Source organism: Mustela nivalis (genome assembly GCF_964662115.1).
Source record: "Mustela nivalis genome assembly, chromosome: 4".
NCBI lineage: Eukaryota > Metazoa > Chordata > Mammalia > Carnivora > Mustelidae > Mustela > Mustela nivalis.
The window spans coordinates 163,399,362-163,422,650 of record NC_139023.1 but is presented as its reverse complement, the minus strand read 5'-3'; the positions used below and the strand labels follow the sequence as shown (position 1 = coordinate 163,422,650).

At 45.2% G+C, this 23,289-nt stretch overlaps 1 protein-coding gene across 3 annotated transcripts in view; it reads right to left on the bottom strand.

Annotated features, from left to right (window-relative positions):
- LZTS1 (leucine zipper tumor suppressor 1) overlaps positions 1-12,619 on the bottom strand; it is a 51,127-nt gene extending 38,508 nt beyond the window's left edge. For 2 of the 3 annotated variants that reach the window (XR_014310947.1, XR_014310948.1), the window contains exon 1: positions 12,400-12,603. The gene's annotated coding sequence lies outside the window, so the exon portion shown is untranslated. Of the gene's footprint in view, positions 1-12,399 lie in introns of all 3 variants that reach the window. The other variant, XM_082727805.1, reaches the window with a different exon arrangement.
- Positions 12,620-23,289: the final 10,670 nt, after the last annotated feature.

The following is a 23,289-nucleotide window of genomic DNA, read 5'->3' as shown; positions in this document are numbered from 1 at the left end:
TTTCTCCGACTTCGTTGGTCTCTGGGTTCCACTTTCCTTTAATTAGCCAAATAACTGGGGACATTTCCATGTGGGGCCTTTAAAGATTAGATTTTCTAAAAATATGAGTAATCATCTATCCATTTTTTGTAGGAATTGCTCTTAAAGTGTTTAGAAATCACTAATGTAACAAATAAATAGCAAACTCCCTGAGGATGCTGAGTATCCTTGGGGCCTAGCACAGAGCCATGCCCAGCAGAACTCAGTACATTCAAAGGAGTAGATAGCCAGCAGCACAGGTATAAATAGTGGGGAACAGTCCTAGCCTCTTGAGCTAGCAGCCCCCAACCTTTAGAGGGCTATGGGATGGGGGACATCTCATTCCCCTTGCTCTGAGTCATAGCCAGTTATTAGCAGGCCAGCCCCAGGGTGTAAATGAGATCAGACACCTCTGTCTTCCCCAGAGGCATTTCTGCAGGTCTCAGGCCCTAAGGTCCTCTTGGGCGAGGCATGTTAGGGTTAACGCATGTGATGCCTGCTCCTGTCTCTTGCTGCTACTGTTCAGACCACATTTTCTGCCGCCACCTCCTTGAGGAAAACTAAACAGGAGCACCTGTGAAAAGTCCTACTCACCTGCATCCATGGAGGGGTAGGGGGTAGTGGCGGACAGAGAGGGGGAATCCAAAAGATCATATCAACTCACTGGCTTGGAGCAGGGGGAGTAAATGTGAAGTAGTACAGGGGCTGGTTTGCACGAAGCAATGCCTCGTCTTGCACTGGATCTGGTACATACTGAACACCCTGTGGTCTTCTGGCAAGAGAAAGCTTCACAGTCATGTCTTAGAAAACAGACTCTACCTTCTACTGGCACACCCTTATGATTCAATGTGGAAACATATTTTTCTGCAAAGACTGAGACCCTAAAAACCCTTTCTGGTCCATGGGGGAAGTGGCTGATCTCTGAGGTCCTCCCACCACTATACCCCTGCAGATGCATCCTGGCTGCCTTGCAAGGGCTGTTCAACCAGCACAGGTCTGGGCCAGGCATGGAGAAGAGTGCTGCAATTAGACCAGATCCCAAAAACCCCACCTGCCTCCCTATCCCCACTCCTGAGCTGATCCAGGGCCTGCCCCGGGAGTGGAGTGGGGTTCTCAGTGGCTGACAGAAAATGTGTGAGGAGGGAAGGAAGAAGAGAAGAGCTCTTGGTTTGTCTTCATTCCTTCATCCTATTTTCCTGTCCTGGGACACACCTGTCTAGTACCCTGCAGATGGAGTCATCTTAATCAGGGACCTCATAGCACCATAATTTTTAACCCTTGGCAGTCGTCCCTGAAACCACTTTATGCTGATGAAAGTAAGGCCTAATTCCAGGCTGCCTTGTGTTTCTCTAACAGGTTCCACATTTCTCATCAGCCTCTGAATCCATGAAGGGCAGCCAAGTGGGAGTTTATAGCTTCTGTCCCAGGGATGGTACAGAGGGCAGTTCTTTGAACTCTGTCTCTTTCTGCAGGCTGGAGATTCCCACCACTGCTTAATGGAGGAGGGCAGAGGCTGCTGGAGGGAGGTCCCATAGCTTCCCTTGTTCCTGGATAGCTCATTAAGATCTCTTCAAGCTATTCTGGCCCTAGAATCAGACAGCCCCAAAACTAAGCTAAAATCACCTCTCCCAGTTGTTAAAAGCCATGAGAGCCTCTTGTTGTTGGAGGCACTGTCTTCTCCCCAGCAGATACAAACCTGCTAGAATGGAGAAACTGCTGAACTCTGAAGATGCAGGTTCTAATGTCAGATCAGAGACCTAACAGATGTGTGCTGTGTGCCATGAAATCACCTCAACTCTCTAGGCCATGCCATTAAGTGGCCTCCATTAAAAACAAACAAACAAACAAACAAACGGCAGGGGGAGAAGAAAAACAAACAAACACAAACAAAAAAACAACAGCACAGAGAGAGATGCAAAGGCAGGTGGAAGGTGCATTAAATGCCAGACTGCTCATTTCCCATGGAAGGATTTGTGTATGTGTCCCTGGTACAGAATATGTGTCAAGACAGGAGCAACTCCTCCTTGGTCCATCCAGACTGCCTGACCCCATCTTGTTTAATGCTGTTTAGGCAGAATAATGTTTGTCTAATTTCCCAAGGCAGAAGTAGACTCTTCAGCTTTCTTCATTCTCCTGTGTGAGAAAGCCAGGCCTGGGCTTTCTTACATCTGTGCATGTCTCATAAACTAAATGCAGAGAGAAGTTTTGTTTTATTTGTTTTGCTTTCTCCCCTTTTCCTGACCTTATGTGCTATATAATCCAGAAAATGATCCAGATGGGAAAGGCATTGGCTTTGAAGCAAGAGGCAAGAGAGGAAAAAAAGAAAGAGGCACAATATAAACCCCCTTGTATCCAATGTTAACTTTGGAGAGAACTCTTCCTCCCCTAACTCCATTCCACACATGTTCCAGATGGGGTTGTGGAGTCTTCCTGAGGGTGGAGGGAAAACCCAGCGGATCTGCAGGGTCTCTGAGACCTCCCCTCTCCTACCTCCTGTCCTCCATACATTTGGTGTAAGCCAATGTGAGCAAGAAACCTCCTTTCAATACCGAGTCCCCGCCTTAGGACATTCAATGATGCCACACTCATCTGCTCTACACAATTTCATCACTTTAGTCAAACTGATAAGGTAGATGGAGATTCAGAGTGGCCAAGTCAGAAGTGTTCCGCTCCCATTTTGCTTTTAGTTGCAACTGTTTCCCTCTGCTAGAGTAAGCAGATAAGAGAGTAGTTGTCAGGCAGCACTGCCTGATCCTAAAGTTTCCCCTCCCTGCTCTCCTGTACATGTCCTACACCAAGGGCTCATGACCTTTCTGCACAGACATCTTTGTCTCATATCTGCTTTCCTTCCCCTGAAGCTGATGGGATAGGGAGGAAACATGAAAATAGAGCTCCTGTTACATTTCACATGCCTTTACTTATATTGGATCATGTAATTTTCATAAAAATTCTCCCCAGGACACAATACATTTTATAAATGAGAAAACCGAGGCTCAGAGAGGCTAGGTGACTTGCCTGATGCCATACAGTTATTAGGTAGCAAAGCCAAAAATCATGTTCTTTTTGCTCTCCACTCCCAAACCTGCCTGGAAGGGTTGGCAAGCATGACAAAGGCCAAGCCTCACCTTTAGGACTTACCTGCTTTATCTACCAGGGCTGTAGGTTGCTATCCAGGTGAGGATGAACTTCTCTGGGAGACTAAGGGAGCATGGCATGAGCTGAAATGTTTCCTGAGCAAAGCCTTGTCTCCAGGGGTCAGTTACCTCACTGGAGATGTCAGAGGACACTGCCATGGTCTTGCCCTTAGCTAGTTCAACTTTTAGCAAACACAAGGGAAGCTCCTGGGTAGGTAGAGGAAGAGAGAGAGTGATGTTCTAAGATCTTCACTGATCCTGTGAGCAGGATGACCCCCCGTACCCTGTTCTTTTGAGATCAAAGGAGGTCTCTACTTGACCGGACCTGCCCCTCCTGGCACTGGGAGGCACACCTGTCTTGTGGCTGGGACTCTTTCCCAATGTGGCATCAACTGTCTGGGTGGTTAGCATAGCTCACTGGCACCCACAACCTTCCCATTTTGTTCGGGTTTGGTTTAAATTGAGTACATATGAGGCAGAGACAGCAAACTTGATTTTCATTTTGGAAAGGTGACAACTGGTCACAACTGCGACTGGCATAGTAAACCTTCACTATCACATTAGATGGGAGTGTCTTAGAACTCTTAGAACAAATGAAAAGGAGGAGGAAAGGAAGGAAATCAAACATCTGGAGACCCCAGAGATACAAGGACAGAAAAATGGAGGCCATGAGTATTAACTGTCACCAAAATAAAGGGACTCCTTTGGCTTGAGGGGGGAAATCCACTAAGACTGAGAACACCTCATTATTGACATGTTCTCATATGTCCTCTGAGGCAAACCTGTCTAACACTAAAGATTTGAGAATCTGATGAATTCCACTGGCCCTTCTATCTTTGTCCACAAATAGCAGTGGGTTAGTGTAAAGGGGGAACACCAGTCCTGGTTCTGCCACTAACGAGCTGTGGGGCCCTGAGCAAGTTCCTCCCCAGTCTGGGCCCCCACCTGGGTCTTCACCTGTTGAAAAAAAAACCAAAACAAACAAACAAACAAAAAACAAACAAACAAGAAACAAGGAAAAGGCCCCCTGTGATTCCACATCCAAAGTGGTGCAAAGCAACGTGTTACCCATGTATCCCATCATAAATAATTTTCTAGACATACGGATACCTGGACCTTTGATATTAGACTAGGAACTTTCCTCTCCTTGAAGCTTTGGCACCCTATGTTTCCAGGCTATGTCAGAGCTCTGGGAACATGTGCTATCAACCTGGAGATAAGAAGGAGGATAGAAAGTCATTCTAATAATAATCTTTTTTTTCCTAGAAAGAATCCTCTCCACCCTCAAATCTATTCTTTTCTCCATTGCTAGATTAATGTCCTAAAACCAAGGTCTACTATAAACCACTCCTCTACCTATCACATCAGTCACTTCCCATTGCCTACCAAATAACAAGCAAACTCCCAAGGCATGTTCAAGGCCCTTCTCAATTTGATTTAACTTGCTTTTGTTCCCACCACCTATTGTCCCCTATCTTTGCCACCTACCCCATTCCATCTCTTAAAATCATACCCAGACCACAGGGTACTTCCCAAGTTCTATGTCTTCCATGAAGACTTTCTGTAGAGTGATCTCTGTAGAGTGATATTTTCCAATGCATCTGTTGTCTCCCCCAGTACCAAGCCTGTCTGGAATAGTGTGTCTCATTTTTTTGCTCCTCTTAGGATCTGGTAGAGTGTTTGATATGAACCTAGCTTTCTCTGGCTTTAAAAGAATGTAACTAGAAGGGTTTTGGGGGGATTGAGAATAGGGCATAGAATAGAACTTAAATGTCCTTTCAAGTCTGAGATTTTGTGTTTCCATGCAGAGTACTGGACATATCATCAGCACAGTCTTCTTAGTTTCCTGATAAATCTTGGAACCTTGGGCTTGGAGGTCCTATCTGTTGCTCTAGCATAGAAGTAGCTCCAGTCAAGAGAAGTTTTTAAATCCTGAGGAGCTGAAAGCTTGGTGCTCCTGGTAGATGAGGCAATGTCTCAGGAAAGACCAAGCATCTTGCCCATACCTACTCCCTGCTAGAGCAGTGTCTTTTAGCAGAGCAGCTGCAGGCCCATGGAGGGGAGAAGTGTAGGCAGCTGTGAGCAGGCAGCTCCCTTCAGTGGAGTACTGCCTTTTCAGTGCAGGTGGAGGCTGGGGCTTTGCCTGGTGGCTCTCACTTTCCCCACCTTCCTGCAGTTCAGTTTGCCTGCTGGTGCCACTCAGGTGTTGGGGCTGGGGAAGGCTGTCTCTTCAATATGTGAGCACATTCTAATCCCTCTCAGCTCCTTCGTGTATGCACTGTTGAGATGCCCTTCACTGGGAAAGAGAAGAAGAAAGCTAAAGCTGGAATGTCTGAAGGTTTCAATAAATAAGGGAGGTGCTCTGAGCGGTTAAAGTATCCTTCTGAAACAATGCTGTCCCTGACTTTGCTGCTGAGGTGGCCAGGGTGGACCCAGCACAGGCATCCCCCAGACCCACTGGTCAGATTGCATCTTAGAAGTTGGCAGAAGGTGAAGACCAATCTCAGGGCTCATTCCCCTAGACTTCTATCCCTTGACATACTCTGTGAATCCCCCATTGTCCCTGCCTCCCTAGTTGTGCGGTGGCTTCTACACTCAGGGTTTTCTTAACTTCCTTAAGGGGAGGGTGAGAGGGAAGGAACCTGGGTTGGACGATCCATCAGGTTCCAGGCCAGCTTGTGTTGGTGCTGTGTTCCCTCTCCAACCCCCTCCTTGGGAGACCAAACAAATGTTATCAGTGACTCAGAGAACCTCCTGTCAAGGTCACTCTGTTCTGCCTGATGCTGTCTCTGCTGTCTGACATGAGAACCAACTCTGTTCTCCACCTCCTACCAGCCCCAGTGCAATCACGGGTGCTGATGAGCTGACAAAGAGTGCCCCATCTGTTGGCTGGAGATCACGTGGAGCCTCTGCACCAGGACAGAAAGTCTCTAAGTTTCTACTTCCCTAGCTGGTCTGTTCCTATGTGGTATAACCCTTTCCCTCCCTGAAGCTTCCCACTGAGATAGTAGACCCAGCCTTGAAAGTTCTCCCATTACTCTTTCTCATCTTGCCTGCCTGGGTTCTCAAACTCTGTGGTCCTTGGACAGCACAGGGAGATCTGAATGGGTTGAGATGGAAGGGTCACCAAAGGCCTCATCACCATTACCCTCAGCCGTTTGGGGCTGTGCCCTGACTGTGTCCAGAGCCTGGTGCTATAGACCTGAGACATGACACATTTTCCTTTCAAGGGATTTAAAATCTAGGTTGGGAGGAAGGATAGAGAAGCTAAATAATAATACATGGGAACAGATGCTCAATGGGTGTGATAGTACATGTTGCAAAATTTAAGGAACAGGGAGCTGGGGTGGAGGGGTCTTTCTCTCCCCACAGCTGATGTCCTTTCTTCCTTCCAGACCAGGCAGGTGCAGCCCCTCAATAGTGAATGTACCTCTCTCACCCTAGAATCCTGTGTTTCATCCTATTAGCCAGAACACACTCACCTATTGCTCACTACCCAACACTCCAGCGTTATTGGAGTTACCCGGGAAAGGTGCTGGCAGACCCAAGCTTTGTTTCCCTGCCTCCTTAGCTTTCTCTTACCTCCTTCCCTTGCATGCCTATACTCAATTCTCTTTTCAGCAGGAATATAATGTTCAGCTGCTTTACACCCACTCTCTGAATGCTGCCAGCGAATAATGACTAAGGTAGTGGGTGGAAGTACAGCAAGTTGAGACCAATTTAGCAGTCCAGGGTGCCAGGAGGAGGGTGATTTAGCAGCAAATGGCTTTGCAATAGCAAGGAGAAGGAAGATGCCCCCGAAGCCAACAGGCCAGTGAGCCAAGTGCACTGCCCTGCCCTGGCGCCTCAGGCAGGGATTGCCTCAGCCACTTGGCAGTCTGTGCTTTACAGTTGGATTCATGCACAGGGCAGGGTTCATCCTTAAACACCAATTGATTTTCAAAGCAATGCCCACCCTCACCCTGATCTCAGCTCCACTTTTGACACTTTTGAAGGGCCTGTGTCCTTGAGTACTCCTCAGCGTGAGAGTCTCACCTAGAATTATCCCTCTTTGCCTGGTGAATAGTGTGACCTGGGGAGCTTCTGAAGTTCTGAAGAAAGACTGCTCTGGGCATGGCAGAAACTGAGGTTCTGTGGCATCAAGGAAGGGTTAGCCCAAGCACACTTTATATCATGCCACAGAGAGGCCAATGCAAGTAGACATAGGTGTGGCTCTTCCAGGTCCTGCTATCTTGGGACGTCTGAGGATTCATGTTATGGGATGTGACTGTGAGTGTGGATAGAAGAGAAGAACATGTCTCAGTGGAAGAGTTGAATGAATGAATTTGGTGTGTGTGTGTGTGTGTGTGTGTGTTTGCTGGCAGTCATCCTGAAGGCAGTTATCTTCTCCCACAGTGCATGGAAGCATATCTATGGGTGATCTGGATAGGGCGACTTTTTATTATCTTTGTTCCAGGTACTAGACAAAACCCATATCATATCTGCTTAGACACCAATTTGGCCTAACACTTAGGAAGAAAAATCACCAGTCTACTGGATTGACTAGAACAATTAATTTTAACTTTTAGCTAACAAACACACACACTCACATTCTGTTTGCTAATTAATTGGGTGATTATAGCTCAGAACTGGGAGTCAGGACACCTGGGTTCGAATTCCAGCATTCCACTTAAAATCCTGGGTGAACTCCTTCACCCTGGATAAGCTCATTCCGTTTTCTCGTATGCCAAATTGTGGAATATATCTTCTCAAGAGATTGATGATACTTAACAACAACAACACTAATAATAATAATAATAATAATAATAATAAACGTCCCTTTTTAAACTGTGAAGTCATGAATAAATAAAAAGGATTATTAAGATTATTATTACCAGAAGCCTAGAGATGGTGATAGATTGTTGGGTGGAAGTTGATGTCTGGCAGGAAGCAGGAGAGCTACAGAAGCAGGATGGATATTGCCGATACAGAGGTAGCACTGCCAATCGGCAGCTAGCCCAAAGCCCAATGCAGCCATGCTTGATTTTGACACATCTCCACCCACTTCTCTAAATCTTTGGAGAAGGGGATCTAGAGCCAATATGAACACTCATTTTGCTGGAGGCAATTGTTAGAGGTGATTTATTTCCCATCCTTCATTTCCCAGCTCTGTCTGGTCTGGGTGTCTTGCTGAGCTGCATGGAAGGAGGAAACAGGCTCCCACCTGGGTTCCCTTGGGAAGAAAAAGCTCCATCTCCTCAGGTCTCAGGTTGCATCTTGGAACTATGACCTTGCTGCTATATGTCTACTATTTTTATACCTTCCTGAGGTTCAACTTCAATGTTCAGTTCATGACTACCTTTTCCTTGGTGTCTTTGAGTTCACCTCCCTCGTGCTCAGCAGCTGCTGTGTTCAAAGTTAGTACAATCCAATTTTCAATGTTCTTGTCAAGATTCGTGTGTGCTGGTTCCTCTTAATTCTCATCACAAATTTTAGTCTCAAGCCATTATTGAACCATTTTTTTTTAAATCCCCCACCTTCCTGGCACCTTGAGTGGGTAAAACCTTGAAAAGATAATGAAGTACAGTTTTAAGGAAACTAAAATCATCACAAACCCCTGAGAAGGCATGTGGCAACCCTGCTATGAGAAATAATGGGGTGGTGTAAAGGGCATGGGAAGGGAGTCACCAGACTGAAACCATGTGACCTTGGGCAAATCATGACCAGATTACCTCCCCAAACATGGTTGCAATTCACATTCCAAACAACAGCGTGTCTATTTTAGATCAGCGATTTTCAGACTGCAGTAGCATAAAGATCTATTCAAAAGCAAACTCAAAGACCTACCACTTAAATTGCCTAAAGATTCCCCAGACAGTTGGATACTTCTTTGTTGGAAAACGCCTAGAAACACCTCATTACTGGTCTGGAACCACTGTCCTCCTTGGTTTCCAAGTAGACAATTTTAAAAACCTTAACTCTATATTATACCTAGCACCTCCCACTGGTATATATTTGTTGGTTGACTGACCCTGGGATAGAGTGTCCAGCTTAGCAGCATGGTGGGGGCTAGGTTTTCCTTGTGTTCCCAAACTGAAGTCAGAACTGAGATGGAGGAGCCCTGTCTAGGCAGAGGCTCTGAAGGAGATGACCCAGTAATAGAGGCAGGAAAGCCAGAGGCCACACCAACAAAATGTGTCCCTGCAGAAATCTGCTGTTGGGAAAATGCTCCCTACCAACTGTCTCTGACAGCTCGTCCCCTTCCCATTACTTTATTAAACGAGCATTTACTAGCCCCCTACTCATAGTAGCCAAACAGTATAGTCTGAGTCAGGCATCTTTGTCTCTAAGAACTTTGCAGGCTCTTCAGGACCAGTGGGTCAATACTGGGATAGTGTGAAATGATGGTAGGAACTCAGAGGAAGGCATGTAATGAAGACTAAGGGAAAGGAGAGGGGAAGATTTCTTGGAAGAGTTGATTCTCATGGTTAAAACCAGAAGTCCAAGTGGGAGCTTGTTAGGTGGAGGGAGAGGGATAGGGCAAAAATACTTGACAGCGAAGAAACACGTATTTCTATTTTCAAAGGTAAAAGAAGAACACGGAAAGAGCCAAGTCTAAGCTGAGTGGAGTTCAAACCCTTGCTCTTTCATTCTCTACCCTAGCTACATTACTCAACTCTCCTCATTTAAAAATCATACACACCCTGCAGGGCTGTGCTGAGAATTAAATGAGATAATGAATAATGAGTACTGGGCACATAGTACACTTAGTGAACGGTATTATGTGTCATTAAATATTACTGATTACACCAGTCTATAAGCTGATTAACCAGAGATTTGCCCTCATTACCTTATTCGTCTTTGTAGCCTCATTGCCTGGCCCAGAGGTTTGCATTTTGTAGGCACCCAATGAGTATTTATGAAGTGAATGTCGAATAAGTGCAAAGACATATAAATACATTTTCAGGATTAGAAAGCCACTTTTATATGGATGGAACCCCTCTACCTCTGTCCATACAGGCAGAAACATGGCTTCTCAAAACTCCCTGGCCAGTCTTTCCCCCACATACTCCCAAAGCGTTGGCTCTCTCCAACACACACTGTACAGTGGCATACCTTTAACGGCAGCAACACACATCTACTGGGGCACACACAGACAGATAGGAGGCTCCTCTACGGACACCCAAATGCACAAGCTGAATAGTTTTTGCTGCACAAAAAGGTTTTACTTTGTGAGGTGCACAGAGGGGGCCATAAATGTTAAATAACAAGCATCTCAAATGTCCCATCCTTCTTGTTCACATATACACACTCTTGAGAGACAACATTTTTTCTCTTACCTGGGCTTTTTCTCACTTCATGAGGAGTGAATGTCCACACATACATCCTCTCAGGTGAGACCTCATAGTTGGACTTCCACTTGCTAAACCTAATTTTGTCTGCATTAGCTGTGGACCTTAGGGAAAGCCCTGCCCCTCTGGTGCCTCAATTCTTCACGGTAGAACACAGAGAATTAACTGTGTTTCATGCCAACCTGGTAGTTACGTTGTGAGGATAAAGGAGATAACAAATGAGATAACGTCTGTGATGTGCAGAAAGCACCTCAGAAGAAAGGCACTGGATAAATATAAGGTGTAAATACCACACCTGATTAGTGTGTATGCCTCTGCCCACAGATTTCCACCCACACATTCTGCTATTCTCCACCCTTGAACACAAACACCCTTCCTGCCTGTAAACGCTGTCTCTCATACCTATTTTCAAATGAGTATATACATATATATACATATACATATATACATATGTGTATATATGTACATATATGTGTGTATATATATGTACATGTGTATACATATACATACACATTTCAACATATATATACACACTTCAGCACCTGTATTTTCCCCAGCATGCCTACAGAAAATTGTTTTTGAACTTGGAACAACTTCAGGTTATAAACACTCTCTAGGCCCTACCCACAGACTCTTCTCAAGGGTCTCTGGTGCTGGAAGAATTGCCAAGCACACAACTCATCTATCTGGGGCTGGACTCCTTGGTTCCCATGATTGCAATTAGGTGGTGCTTCCAGCAGAGCAGGAAACCCTTTATCTCGCACAGCTCTTGCCAAGAGCTCTCCAGAGCTCAGTGCCTCCACGCTAGTTTGTCAGCACTTAAGACCCAAGAGCAGGGCTGATGTGAATGGACCCAAGGCAGGAAGGTGTGAATGGGAGAGAAGGGATCCAGGAAATACAGATGCTCAGATCCCTAAGCACTCTGTTTCTGGGGAACTGAGGGCTCTGAAGCTAGCACGTCCTAAGCACTTTTCTAGGCCTGACACACTCCTGGGCCAGGAGAACATTCATTTGCTCCACTGTTCACTCCTTTCCACTTGGAGCAGGAAGGACAAAGATCCTCTGGCCTATGGTGTTTTGATGCCTGTTGCTACTGAGCTGTATGCTATGAAAGCTGGAGTTCAGCATGTTAGACGGGGTGTGTGTGTGTGTGTGTGTGTGTGTGTGCGTGCGCGCGCGCGCGCGTGCGCACAAAAGCGCAGGGGTGGGGAGGGAGTCAGGGCCTGGCTGCCTTTGGTGGGTGAGAGAAAGAAGTGAATGTAGCCTGTGTGTAGGTGTGGGACTGTGTGTGTTAATTTGGCTGAATGGCAAGTCCAGGACTGATCCTGGTTGGCCCACAACTCCAGGGGGCCAATTTCCATGTTCATCAACACCCTCTCTATCCACCTCAGCCCCAGTGACATATATACCTTCAGTGAGACATTCCAAACCTCTAACTGCATCAGTGTCCCTGCCACCCTGTGAGTGCAGACACAGCCCATCTCCAAAGTTCCAGACAGAAAGTGTAGTGGCCTGACCCCAGCTGTCAGGCCCTCTGTCTGGGGCCTGCGTCCCTCCGGGATCACGCACATTCCCCTTTTCCTCATCTCAGACATCAGTGTCACCCAACACTTAATGTCCATCAAGATCAGATTTAGGATGGGAGCAGATAAAACCAGCATGCCAGAGACGGAGACAAAGACAGAAGGACAGACGCAGCATCCCTTTTTCCAGGCTGGGACCAGAGCAGCAGCACCCACCCTCGCAGAAGTGGAGACCCTGACAGTTACATGCGGAGACAAAGACACCTAGACAGACCCTGACACAGACAAAGACCGACGGACGCACCCGCACGCCGCGGGGAGCGCAGTTTCCCCCGGGAATGCCCGTGCAGCCGCGGCAGGAGCGAGGAAGACCCCGCGTCTACCGCACCTTACCTGGCCCCCTGCTCCTCGGACTGACTTGAGAATTTTTTTTCAGTGTGTTTTACAATGTGCTCCCGGCTGTCTTCCCAGAGCCGCCGGCCCGGCGGGTGCCGCGGCGCCGTCGCAGCCCGCGGCTCGGGCTCACCGGACCCGGCGGCCAGAGAAACTTTCGGCCTCCCCGCGCGCCCGCCGCCTGCCAGCTCCCAGCGCGCCAGCCTCTGCGCCGGGTCCCGGAGCCGAGGGCGGGGCGGGGCGGAGCGGGGCGGGGCGGGGCCTCCGCCGGCGCCGCTCATTGGCTGAGGCGCGGCCCGCAGCCTCTCACTTGCAGCTCGGCTGCCTTTGTTCCCGGCTGACAGCTGGGGCCGCTCCGGACCTCTCGGCTCCTCCGTGTCCGCCGCCCTCCATCTCTCCGCTCTCACTTCCCTCAGACCCCGCGGAGCGGCCCTGTCAGAGTCTTTCTCTCCACCCGCCGGCCCTTCCCGTTCTCCCGCTTTTCCTGTCTTGTTCTTGTCCCTTCCTTTTTTCCTTTTATTAGCGCGCTCTCCGTTCTTATTCCTCGCGTTTCCTGGATCCGTTCCTTCGCTTTCGCCTTCCCACCCCCCGCCCCGTATTCCTTGCTTGCTTTTCACCGCTTCTTCTTACTCACCAGTTTCCTTTCCCCAGCCCTGTCTTTGCAACCCCAAAGTCCAGCGAAAAGGCTGGATTTCTAGGTTCAAAGACGGGACGAGCCGCTGAGTGACCAAGCTGGGATTACAGACCGGAGCCCAGAAGACCCACTCCCACTCCCGAGACATTTCAAAGGCAAACTTTTTCAGCTCTCTCCCGGGGACTAGGTTTCGGGTGAAAACTGGGGCCTGTTCCAAGTTTATAGCTATAAATCTCACTCAGGACCTTTGTAACATTATCATTTTCTCTACCACGCTCCCTTCAGACTTCTAGCAGTTGGGCTAGGAAGGAAACCAAACTCAGAAGCTTTTTGGTAGGACAAAAGTCCAGTTAATTGGGGGTACCCGGTGTGGCCCGAGACGCTGGTCCTGAGGGTTCACCCAGGCTAATCTGCTAAAACCAGGCATGGCTCTACTCAGGGAATGTCATCCTCAGCCAAAAGAGGTATGTCTGTGTGGAGGACAGAAGACTGAGGTGGTTGGTCTCTGACTGTTGTGGGGGAAGATAGCTCAAAGAGAAGCAACACCATTTTGTTTCAGTCACCCGGCTGCTCAGAACCTCCTAAGAGATCCTTACTACTTCAGATCTTGATCCTGAACATCCCAACTCTCAATTCCAGGCTTCCTGGAAGGAAACACAACATAGTTTAAGAGCACAGACAGCTTCTGCTAATTATCATCTGTGTGACCCTGAGCCAGTGCCTTAAACATCTTATATCCCAGGGTTTTTTTGTTTGTTTGTTGTGTTTTTTCCCCTTCATGAAATGGGGGTAACAATTCCTGGAATGTAAACTTCCTGAGGGCAGGGACTTGTTCTTTTTTGTTCATAGCTGAGGGGCTGGGTCTGTTCTGTTCACAGAATGTACCCTCAACACCTAGAGCTTGGCTGATATATCATAGTCATGTTATAATTACTTGTTAAATGAACCAATCCCTAGTTTATAGGTTTGCTGGAGGGACTAAATAAGAATCCTTGGCATGTGGTATGTACATACACATGGTAGCTATTACAGGTAACATTGCAAATTCTCTGTATCAACTCCAAAGTGTATTTAGCCTTCTCAGAACATCACCTCTTCTCTTCCATCTTTGCACACACTTGTCCCTGTTTGAAAGACCTTTCTTTACCTGTCAACATTTGAGACCTAAAATGCAATCCTTATTCATACCATCTTTGATCACCTCAGTCAAAATTACAGGTCCTTTTTCTAAAGCTCCAGGTCTCTTGTCCCATTCATTGGCACAGCATATGTACACTTGCTTGCATGGTGGCTGTGACCGCAGGTCTGTCTTCCCCTAGACTATGAGCTATCTAGAGTCAGGGACTGGACTCTACATTTCCAGAGACAGATATGGTGCTTCACAAATGGGAGTTTCTCAAAAACATTTGCTGAATAGATTAATATAAATCAAACATCTCATTAAAAAAGGGTGGGGATAGAATCTTGGAAGGTAGAATAAGGTATCAGGCAGGCTTCAGATTTCAGTCAAGCTCATTTTTGTGTTCTTAAATGTGGAATTCCATGAAAGGGGAAAGATAATAATCCCGGAAGCCTGTTCCTCATTTCGGCCCTACTACTTACTATTTAAATATTCTTGGATAATCCATGTTCCTGGCTAGGCCTCAGTTTCTTTATCTGCAAAGTGGGTAGTTTAGGTGAGACTCTTTAAGGGTACTCCAGCACTGATGTATTGTGGTTCTCGGTCAGAGACATTCTTGGTGGAAGATAACGCATGGCATGTAGCTCTCTTATAATGACGGAGTTAGACAAAGGGTGTGGGCAGTGTGTTGGTGTGTATGTGAGGGGTGGAACCAGGATACAGTATGAAACAATAGAAGCACCCTGTGCAAGGGATTCTTCAGAGGTAAAGTAGGGTGCATTGAAAGTGGGGATAGAAGTAAGGAAGGAGAGTAAGGAGAGGAGAGCTGCCATGGTATAGCATGTGTGTGTGTGTGTGTGTGTGTGTGTGTGTTCATGAAAGCCTCAGGAATGTGGTCTCCAGAAGTAGAAAGCCATAATTAGCTCCCTGATTCAGCTGTTGGGTATGGTAATGCAATGACTGGGTGTGTCTGCTCCTAACACCCCTGGTGGGATTCTCAATGTGGCACCTCTTCTTTCCTTTGTTTAGTGAAGGAGTACTGCCCCAACTGGGCCCTGGTTGTCCCATCCAAACCTCTGCTTCCTTCAGGCTCTCCCTTGCCTGAGCTGAGTCTGGAAAGCTGGGTCACAAAACATATTTTTGTAAACAATTCCCTACCTCCCTCATCTGTTCACCACCTAAGATTCAGTCAGTTTACCATTCTGGCTTATGATTTTGTCCTTCATTTCTAGAGCCTTAGATTGGTCACATAGGAGCAGGCCCGTGGACCAATTAACCCAACATTTTCTCTGGATTAGAAATGCCTCTGCCTCTCTCAGTGTGCTTTCACTTATTCAAATTTAAATAACTGCCCATCTTCTTGTTTGTGTGCTCAACTTTTCTAAAAGTTTCTCGTTCAAAGACCGCATCTTTCTTGTCCAATACTGAATTCCCAGGACATTGTTGGTATACAGAAAGCACTCATACAATATTTGAAGGAATTCTATGGAAGGGAGAAAAACAATGTTTTAGAGAGAGGCATGGACTCAAATACAGAAGATTCACATCTATTTCCACTTCTTCAAATTTGTGGTCTTGTCACACCTTTTCTGAGACTCCATTTGCTCATTGGTAAAATGGGCCTATTAACATTAGCCTTACCTATTTTGTGACAATGATGCAAAGATGAGGAGAAACAGTCAGAATGAATCTGGTAAGAAAGGTTAAAAAATGTCAAATAATTATTAAACATTATTTCAAGTCTTAAAAAAAAATCCAGATACCTGTGTTAGAGAATAAGAAAACCTAACTATAGTAGCATGCCTGGCTGTCTCCGTTGATGGAATATGCAACTCTTATCTCAGGGTTGTGAGTTCAAGCCCCATGTTGGGTGTGGAGATTACTTTAAAAAGTAAAAGTCTTTTTCTTTTTAAGATTTTACTTATTTATTTGACTGAGAGAGCGAGAGAGCGCAAGCAGGAGGAACAGTAGAGGGAGAGGGAGAAGCAGGCTCTCTGCCAAGCAGGGAGCCCAATTCAGGGCTGGGTCCCAGGACCCTGGGATCATTACCTGAGCCTAAGGCAGATGCTTAACTATCTGAGCCCCCCAGGTGCTTCTAAAAAAATAAAAATCTTTTAAAAAATTCAAAAAGCTAACTATATTAAACTGAGGCTGCAAAAATAGATGAGAAAATATAGTGATATGTCACCGAGCCACTACTCCATTTATCTCCAAGCTACCCCAGGAAAGTATAGGAAGGCTGATTTTCTTGATGGACAGCCTAATGCCTCTTAACCTTAAAGGAAGCACCACCAGTGTCCTGTCTCCCTCCAGAATAAGCAGAAGCAAAAACAAACAAACAAAATTTCCCTGGAGTTTCCCTGGGTGTGAAGTTTTTATAACTAGAGTTTACATTCCTTACCCTTACATCCCTGGGCACCTTGCCTCTCTTATCCCTGAACTTTGGTAAACTCTTATTTGTGTTGGGAGGAACATCTCTTCCTTGACTTCTCTGGGGCTTATGAAGACAAATAGGATAAAATGCAAATAATGTTTTTTCTTTCCTAGAAAGTACCTAATAACTCCAAGGAACAGTTCATTATTATCATTGGTGGGATTATCTTTTGGAACTTCATTTTGAGTACTTAATCTATATTCAGGAAACCCGGGAAGTTGTAGAAGGAATAAAATACCTTTAGGAGCTCTAGGGAGAACTTGCTGACATCAGAATTCCTATCCAGTGATGACTCATTCACACAAACATGCTCAAGTTGATGTTAAGAAGTATGTCCACTCCACTCTTTCACTGAAAGGAAAACTGAGTCAAAGAGCAAGTTGAGAAATTTTCCCAGCTTTACTGGAGCTGAGACCCTAGGGTTTCGAAGCATGTGTCCTGTAACTTTCTCAGAAACCTTATAACTGATACAGTGCCTGGCTGCGGTTTAGTTTGGTTAGTGTAGACCAGAGGAAGGCAGCCTTCCTCTGAGCAGAGAGCAGCAAACCAGCTACCTTGGCAATGCAAAACCAGGCTCAAATGGAACTAATTAGCTTCTAGTGTGAATAGGCTTTTTTCAGCCATCAGCTGACAAGGTTCATGTGACAACCATTTAGCAAACCATTCATTGCAAGTGCAGGGCTGCACTAGATTACAGAGAAATAAGGAGGAAGTATTACGATTTGACATGTCCTGCACCACCCCAAATACCATTTCAGTAGGATAAATAGGCTATTCTAATTCAAGATCCTAGCTGTGAAAGGGCCTGGCCTATCACCTTTTCTGTAATCTATCTCTTCTGTTGTTTTAACTAGTTTGTCTGAAACTGAAACTGTGAATCAGGAGAATGTTTCTACTTATAAGTAAAAAAAAGCATAAACTAAACCGGTGAATAACAGGCAACAAAAATCTCATCAATTAATATATTAAGAGATCAGCTTCCAGGTTAGTTCATTCCATGGCCTCACAATGTCATCATAGATCAGATCTTTGCATCTCTCTGTTCTGCCATTCTTGAACTATGGGCTTTGCCCTCATGGTGGTTGTTTCATGACTTTGGTTGGATCTGCCAGCCTAGTTATCACACCCAGAACCAGTAATGGGTTAAGGAATAAAGGACCTTTGTTCCTGCATCTCTTTCTTAAGATCAAGGAAACCTTTCCTGGAAGGCTCTCAGTTGACACTAGACAGGATTAGAGACATCATCTAACAATCATTGGCAAACTCAAGGAGACTAGTATTATTGTCTTTGGCCAGTTGGATGGGGTGGAATAGATACTGGGACATACCCATGCATTTTACCTTTGTTTTCAAGGGGGAAGAGGGAAGCCATGGAGAAAAACAGCCATTGCTTGCCTATTATGTACCTCATCTGGACATTTTATCTATAGTATCTTATTTAATAATCATAGAAATCATTATCTGTTTTTGAAGAAATTGCAGCTCAAAGTGGCTAAATAATGTACTCCAAATCCCATCACTAGTAAGTGGAGGAAAAAGGACTGGAATGCAGTTTCATCCAAAGCCTTTGCTCTCTCTACTGTTCCAGGCTATCTCACTAGAGTTGACTCTTAGCTCTACCCAAGCTAGAGACTCCCAAAATGAATTGAAAACTTCCAGGAACCACTGAAAGCAGAAGAGATAATGTCTCCAACATCTCCATAGTGTTGCCCCCTTCCCTACCTACTAACTTTAATTTCACCCTTTAATCCAGCATGTTTGTCTCAGTTCTATACTACCTCCTCATCTTCATCAAGGCCACATTCACCTCTCAGCCCTTGCTCTCATTCAAACCATAATAGAGGTCTTCCAAGGCCCTCCCCAAGTCCTGACCTACCCTCCTAGATCGCCATCTCCACTTCACTGAAGTCTTATCAAATAGCACATCCATGTCCGCTATTCTTTCATTCATTGTGCACTTTGTAGTTTGTGTTCTATTATTTCACGTGAATGTGTCTCACTTTCCTAGTAGGTGTTTAAGTGCTCAACCCAATGCTTGGCCCATGATAGGTACTCAACAAATACTTAATGATTAAATGATGACAGAGACTGCCTCTTATTTTTCTATATCCCCAATAACATTCAGCCTGCTGCTGAGCTCATGGGTGGTAACTAATAGACTAATTGGCTTTAGGCTAATTTCTCCCCAAGGCTGAGCAATGGCATGCAGATGAAGAAGTTGACATGACCCTTGTCAGTTCTGAGGGGTCCATTTGCCAAATGGACCCTGTCAAGCTCACATTTACTTGTAGCCCTGAACTCATTTAAAGAAATAGAACATACGAGACCATGAATTCTGGGAAATCATTTAGTTCCCCTATGAGGAATGCTGGCATGATCATTTCCTTCCCCCCCAGGGGCAAGAAAAAAATATCAGAGCGCCTTAAGACCCTCAGTGCTGAAATTTAACTTACACATTTACTCAGTCATTTCTCAGGAAGCTTCTGGTGTGGGGGTGATCCTAGAAAGACAGGCCAATGCTGTACCCTAACAGTAGAATCAGAGACTGGTCTTCTGGGATGAGGGGTTACCCTGGGCTTGGGCTCCCACTGGCCTGCCTGGATTTCTATTTGAATCCTCCAGGTCACTGCACTTCTCAACAGGCATTGCCATTCTCCCCTTAAGTCTTCTGGTGTTAACCCCACTCCCTGTACTTTGGCTAGGTGTTGAGTACATGTTTTGCTTTATCCCCATACTGACCATAGTTATCATGAAAAGACTTCAATCTCATTGCCTGCAAAAATAGAGGAGCTAGAGAAAGGGACAGAGGAATGGAGGTGGTGGGTGGCTGTCACAGTTATTCTCTGAGGTTTTTTCCAGCATCCTGTGGCTCTTTTTGGCTAAGTTTGCTAGAAACAAGAAAGAAGGTCTGTTGCCCCTGTCAGGTAAGCATTCCATCCAGAAGAGGTTCTTGGTAAACTTTGAAGATTTTTGCTTTCATGAAACAATCAAGACAAAATGTCAAATAACATCAGTTTTCTGGATGTTTCCTAGTACTAGTGCCTACCTCACAGTGCTTAGCACAGCACCTGTTACACAGGAAACCCCTTTAGTTATGATTTTCTTTGCCACCTACTCTCCCCAAGTCAGAAACTCAGCTGGGTCGTTTCTTACTTTTATCCTCTGTTTCTGGCACTTTTGAATATTATTGACAATATAATTCTACAGGGAAGGGCACATACACACAAATATAGAGTAGATTAAAATATGTTTACTAAAATTATTGGGGATACATGAATGCTGTAAATGGAGCATGGACACTGACAGCTTTATATCGCTTCCTTCCCAGCTCCACTTTTCGCTCCCTTTCCAAAAATCTTTGAATTTTTTCAAAGAATATAATCTAATGAATGAGGCAAGAGTGAATTTTCTGGCACTATCAGTGGGTAGAGGAGGCACCTAGGAGGGCAATAGCATTTCATCCTGTCTTTGAGATTCCAAGGTTAGGTTCCCTGCCGAGAACAAAAGAGCTCCAAGTTAAGGGGGAGGCAACCAGGGGACCCTGTCCAAGATGGCAGCTTGAGAGGAAGTAGCCTGCTGCCTGTTCTGGAACCTCTCAAAGCAGTGTTTAGAATGTTCTCTCTCATTAATCCTATTTAAAGCTGAGAGGGGAGGCGGGGAGTCCTGTTTCAACTTGCAGTGGTAAGGTTCCCTGCTACCACTGCTGCAGGGCTAAGCCCAGGGCTGGGAGGGGGAAGGGCCACTCTGGCTGGCTCACAGCTTCTTAGAAGAACTTCTCAGACTCCCCCACCCTCAGACCTGATTTTACTGTCCTGTCCCTGGCCTGTGTTGAGGAAGAGGATGCTTGGGGAGAAGGCAGGAGGTGTGGGCTGGCAGGCTGGCTGTTCTGGTAGTGAGAGAGTGTTGGGAGGAAGGTGAGGAACTCTCCACTGAGGTGTAGGTGAGGCAGGGAGAAACAAAAAAGAAGGGGCCCTTGTGCAAGAGTGTATTCTGGGAAAGTGCCTCTCCCTCTGGGCATGGGGAGTTCTCTAACTGGTTTAAAAACACATTCTGTCTTTGGGGTTCTCATAAAAAAACCAGATCTAGGGAAAAGAGGTCTCCATGGCCTTCAAGAGGGAATGTGTGAGTGAATGTACCATTAATAATGTAGGCTCAGCCTTTTACAGAGAAAGGATAGTGGACAGTGCTTCCTTCTATAGTATTATTTCTGGGAGACCCTAAGAGAATTCTTTTCCTAAATATACTCCTGTAAGTAAGTGAGAGTCAGTACTTGAGATTCACCTACAGGCAAGACAAAATCTTCTAATGTTATCTGAAGGTCAGAGTTCATGGCTAGCTCTGATGCTTATTAGCTATGACCATGGATGTCATTTAACCTCAGCTGATTACCTATAAAGTGCACAGAGCAACTATTCATACACATGTGTCATATATATCTCACTGAGTTGTCACAAAGACCAAATCAGGTGACAATATAAAAGTTCTTTTAAAACTCAAGTCACTGTAGACACAAGGCGGATGCATCCGTTTCACTCCAGGTCTGCCCCACTGATGCAGGCTTTAAGCCCTTACTATATACTTGTTCCCCAATATTCTAATAAGCTTTCAGGGCCAAACACTGAAATCTCACAAGGACAAGCTTTCTTTCCTTGTTATTTCCTCTTGTCCTGAAGATCCTTTCTTAGCCTGGGCCTCTTTTAGGTTGTCTAGAAATGTGCCATGATAAATGTCGAAGCCTTTCCTAGCCAGACTGGGCAGGGGTTGAAAGATCTGTATGCTGGAGCTCCTGGATGGCTCAGTTGGTTAAGCCTCTGGCTTCAGCTCCTGGTGTCAAGGTCCTGGGATTGAGGCCTGGCATCTGGCTCTCTGCTTGGCAGGGAGCCTGCTTCTCCCTCTCCTCCTTGCTCATGCTCCCTCTCACTATCTCTGTCTCTCTCAAGTAAATAAATATAATCTTTTTTAAAAAAGAGAAGTATCTGCATGCCATATCATAAGAGTGAATTGGGAGTAGAACCAACCCATGGGAAAGGCAGAATCATCAAATATCTTACAGTGGCTAAAGACTTAGTATTAAGAGTAATTCGCCAATATGAAGCCAAATTATTAACCTCAAGTCCAGCATCAGCCTCCTGACTTTATAAAAGCACTTAACTGTTATGTACCTTCATTTTCCTCTCAGTAAAATGGGGCTAACAAAATGTGTCTTGTGCTTCCTTCGGTCTGCAAAAAGGTGATGGAGGATAGTGAAGAAAAGGCTGCAAATGTGAGGTAATTTAGACTTCTGGGGTTGTCAGGCATCCTTGATAAACGCCCCTTTGGCAGTGCTCCTGCTATGCTGAGGCACAGCCAACTTCACTAGATTTGCATTAAACTCCCACAATGCCAGGCACCATCATTATTGCCTTGAAAGCAGTAAAGCAGTAGGGTAAAATATGCTATTTTAGGACTTAAAACTGAAAAGCAGAAGAAAAAAAATCAATGTGAGCATAAAGAGATAATTTAACAGAATTGTACTCAGGAGGAAAGGGAAGACATTATATATTAACTTCTAGTCAAGTGGAACTTGACATTTACGTAGCAAGCGAAATCACCACAACCAAAAAACAAGTTAACAGTCTTATTATCCCCAGGCAGGGAAAGAGAAAGGGAGGTGAAAACTATCTCTAAGATGTCTAGGGGGATTTGAGGAAAAACAGTCTCACTTTAGTTTGACAGAATTTTGGCCTGGACATCAGAAGACGTGGTGCTGCAGGATTTTCTTTTCTTCCTCCAGAGCAGAGACTTAATCTATTTGTAGAGCACTTTATACTTTTGAAGTGCAAACATTATCTCATTTGATCTTGGCCAATCCTTTAATGTATGAAGAGCAGGTGTTATTATCCCCACTTAACAGATGAGAAGACAGAGGCTTGGTAAGATTAAGTTGCATATTTAACAAACCACAGAATAAAACGGAAGCCACTTCTTTCATTGGTTCACATTCTTGATCCAAACTGAAAAAATCACCCTGTAATTAGAATTTCATAGAGTTTGATAGGGGTAAAAATTATCCTGTACAACATTTCACCCAGCACAAGAATCCTAACTATGATACACAAAGCAGGAAGTTAGCCAATTCTGTTTGTTGATTATTTTAACAAAGAACTCACAAACCATTCTATTTCTGATTATTCTATTTTTGACATCTGTATGTGTTGGGGAATTTGGTGAAATTAAAATAAAAATCTCTCTCCTAGTAATATCTACCTATCATTTAATGGTTCATTAAATGTTGCAGCTTAATAATGATGAAATGAGGGGCACCTGGGTGGCTCAGTTGATGGAGCATCTGACTTCGGATTTCAGCTCAGGTCATGATCTCAGGGGTGATCGAGCCCCATGTAAGGCTCTACATGGAGTGCAGAGGCTGCTTGAAATTCTCTGTCTCCCTCATCCTCTGACCTTTCCCCTGCTCGTGCTCTCTATCTAATAAATGAAATAAATAAATAAATAAATAAATAAATAAATAAATAAAATATTTTTAGAAAGGAAGAACTGATGAAATGATGGCTCCAGTCTAAGTAATAATTCTCTCATGAGTTGGGGTGTGAGTTCTGGCTCTGACTGCCAGTCTGGTTTTCTTATCCCCAACACCATGTTAATTCTGCACACCTGAGAACTTAATAAGCCTATTACCTCTTCCACATGAAAATCTTGCAAATT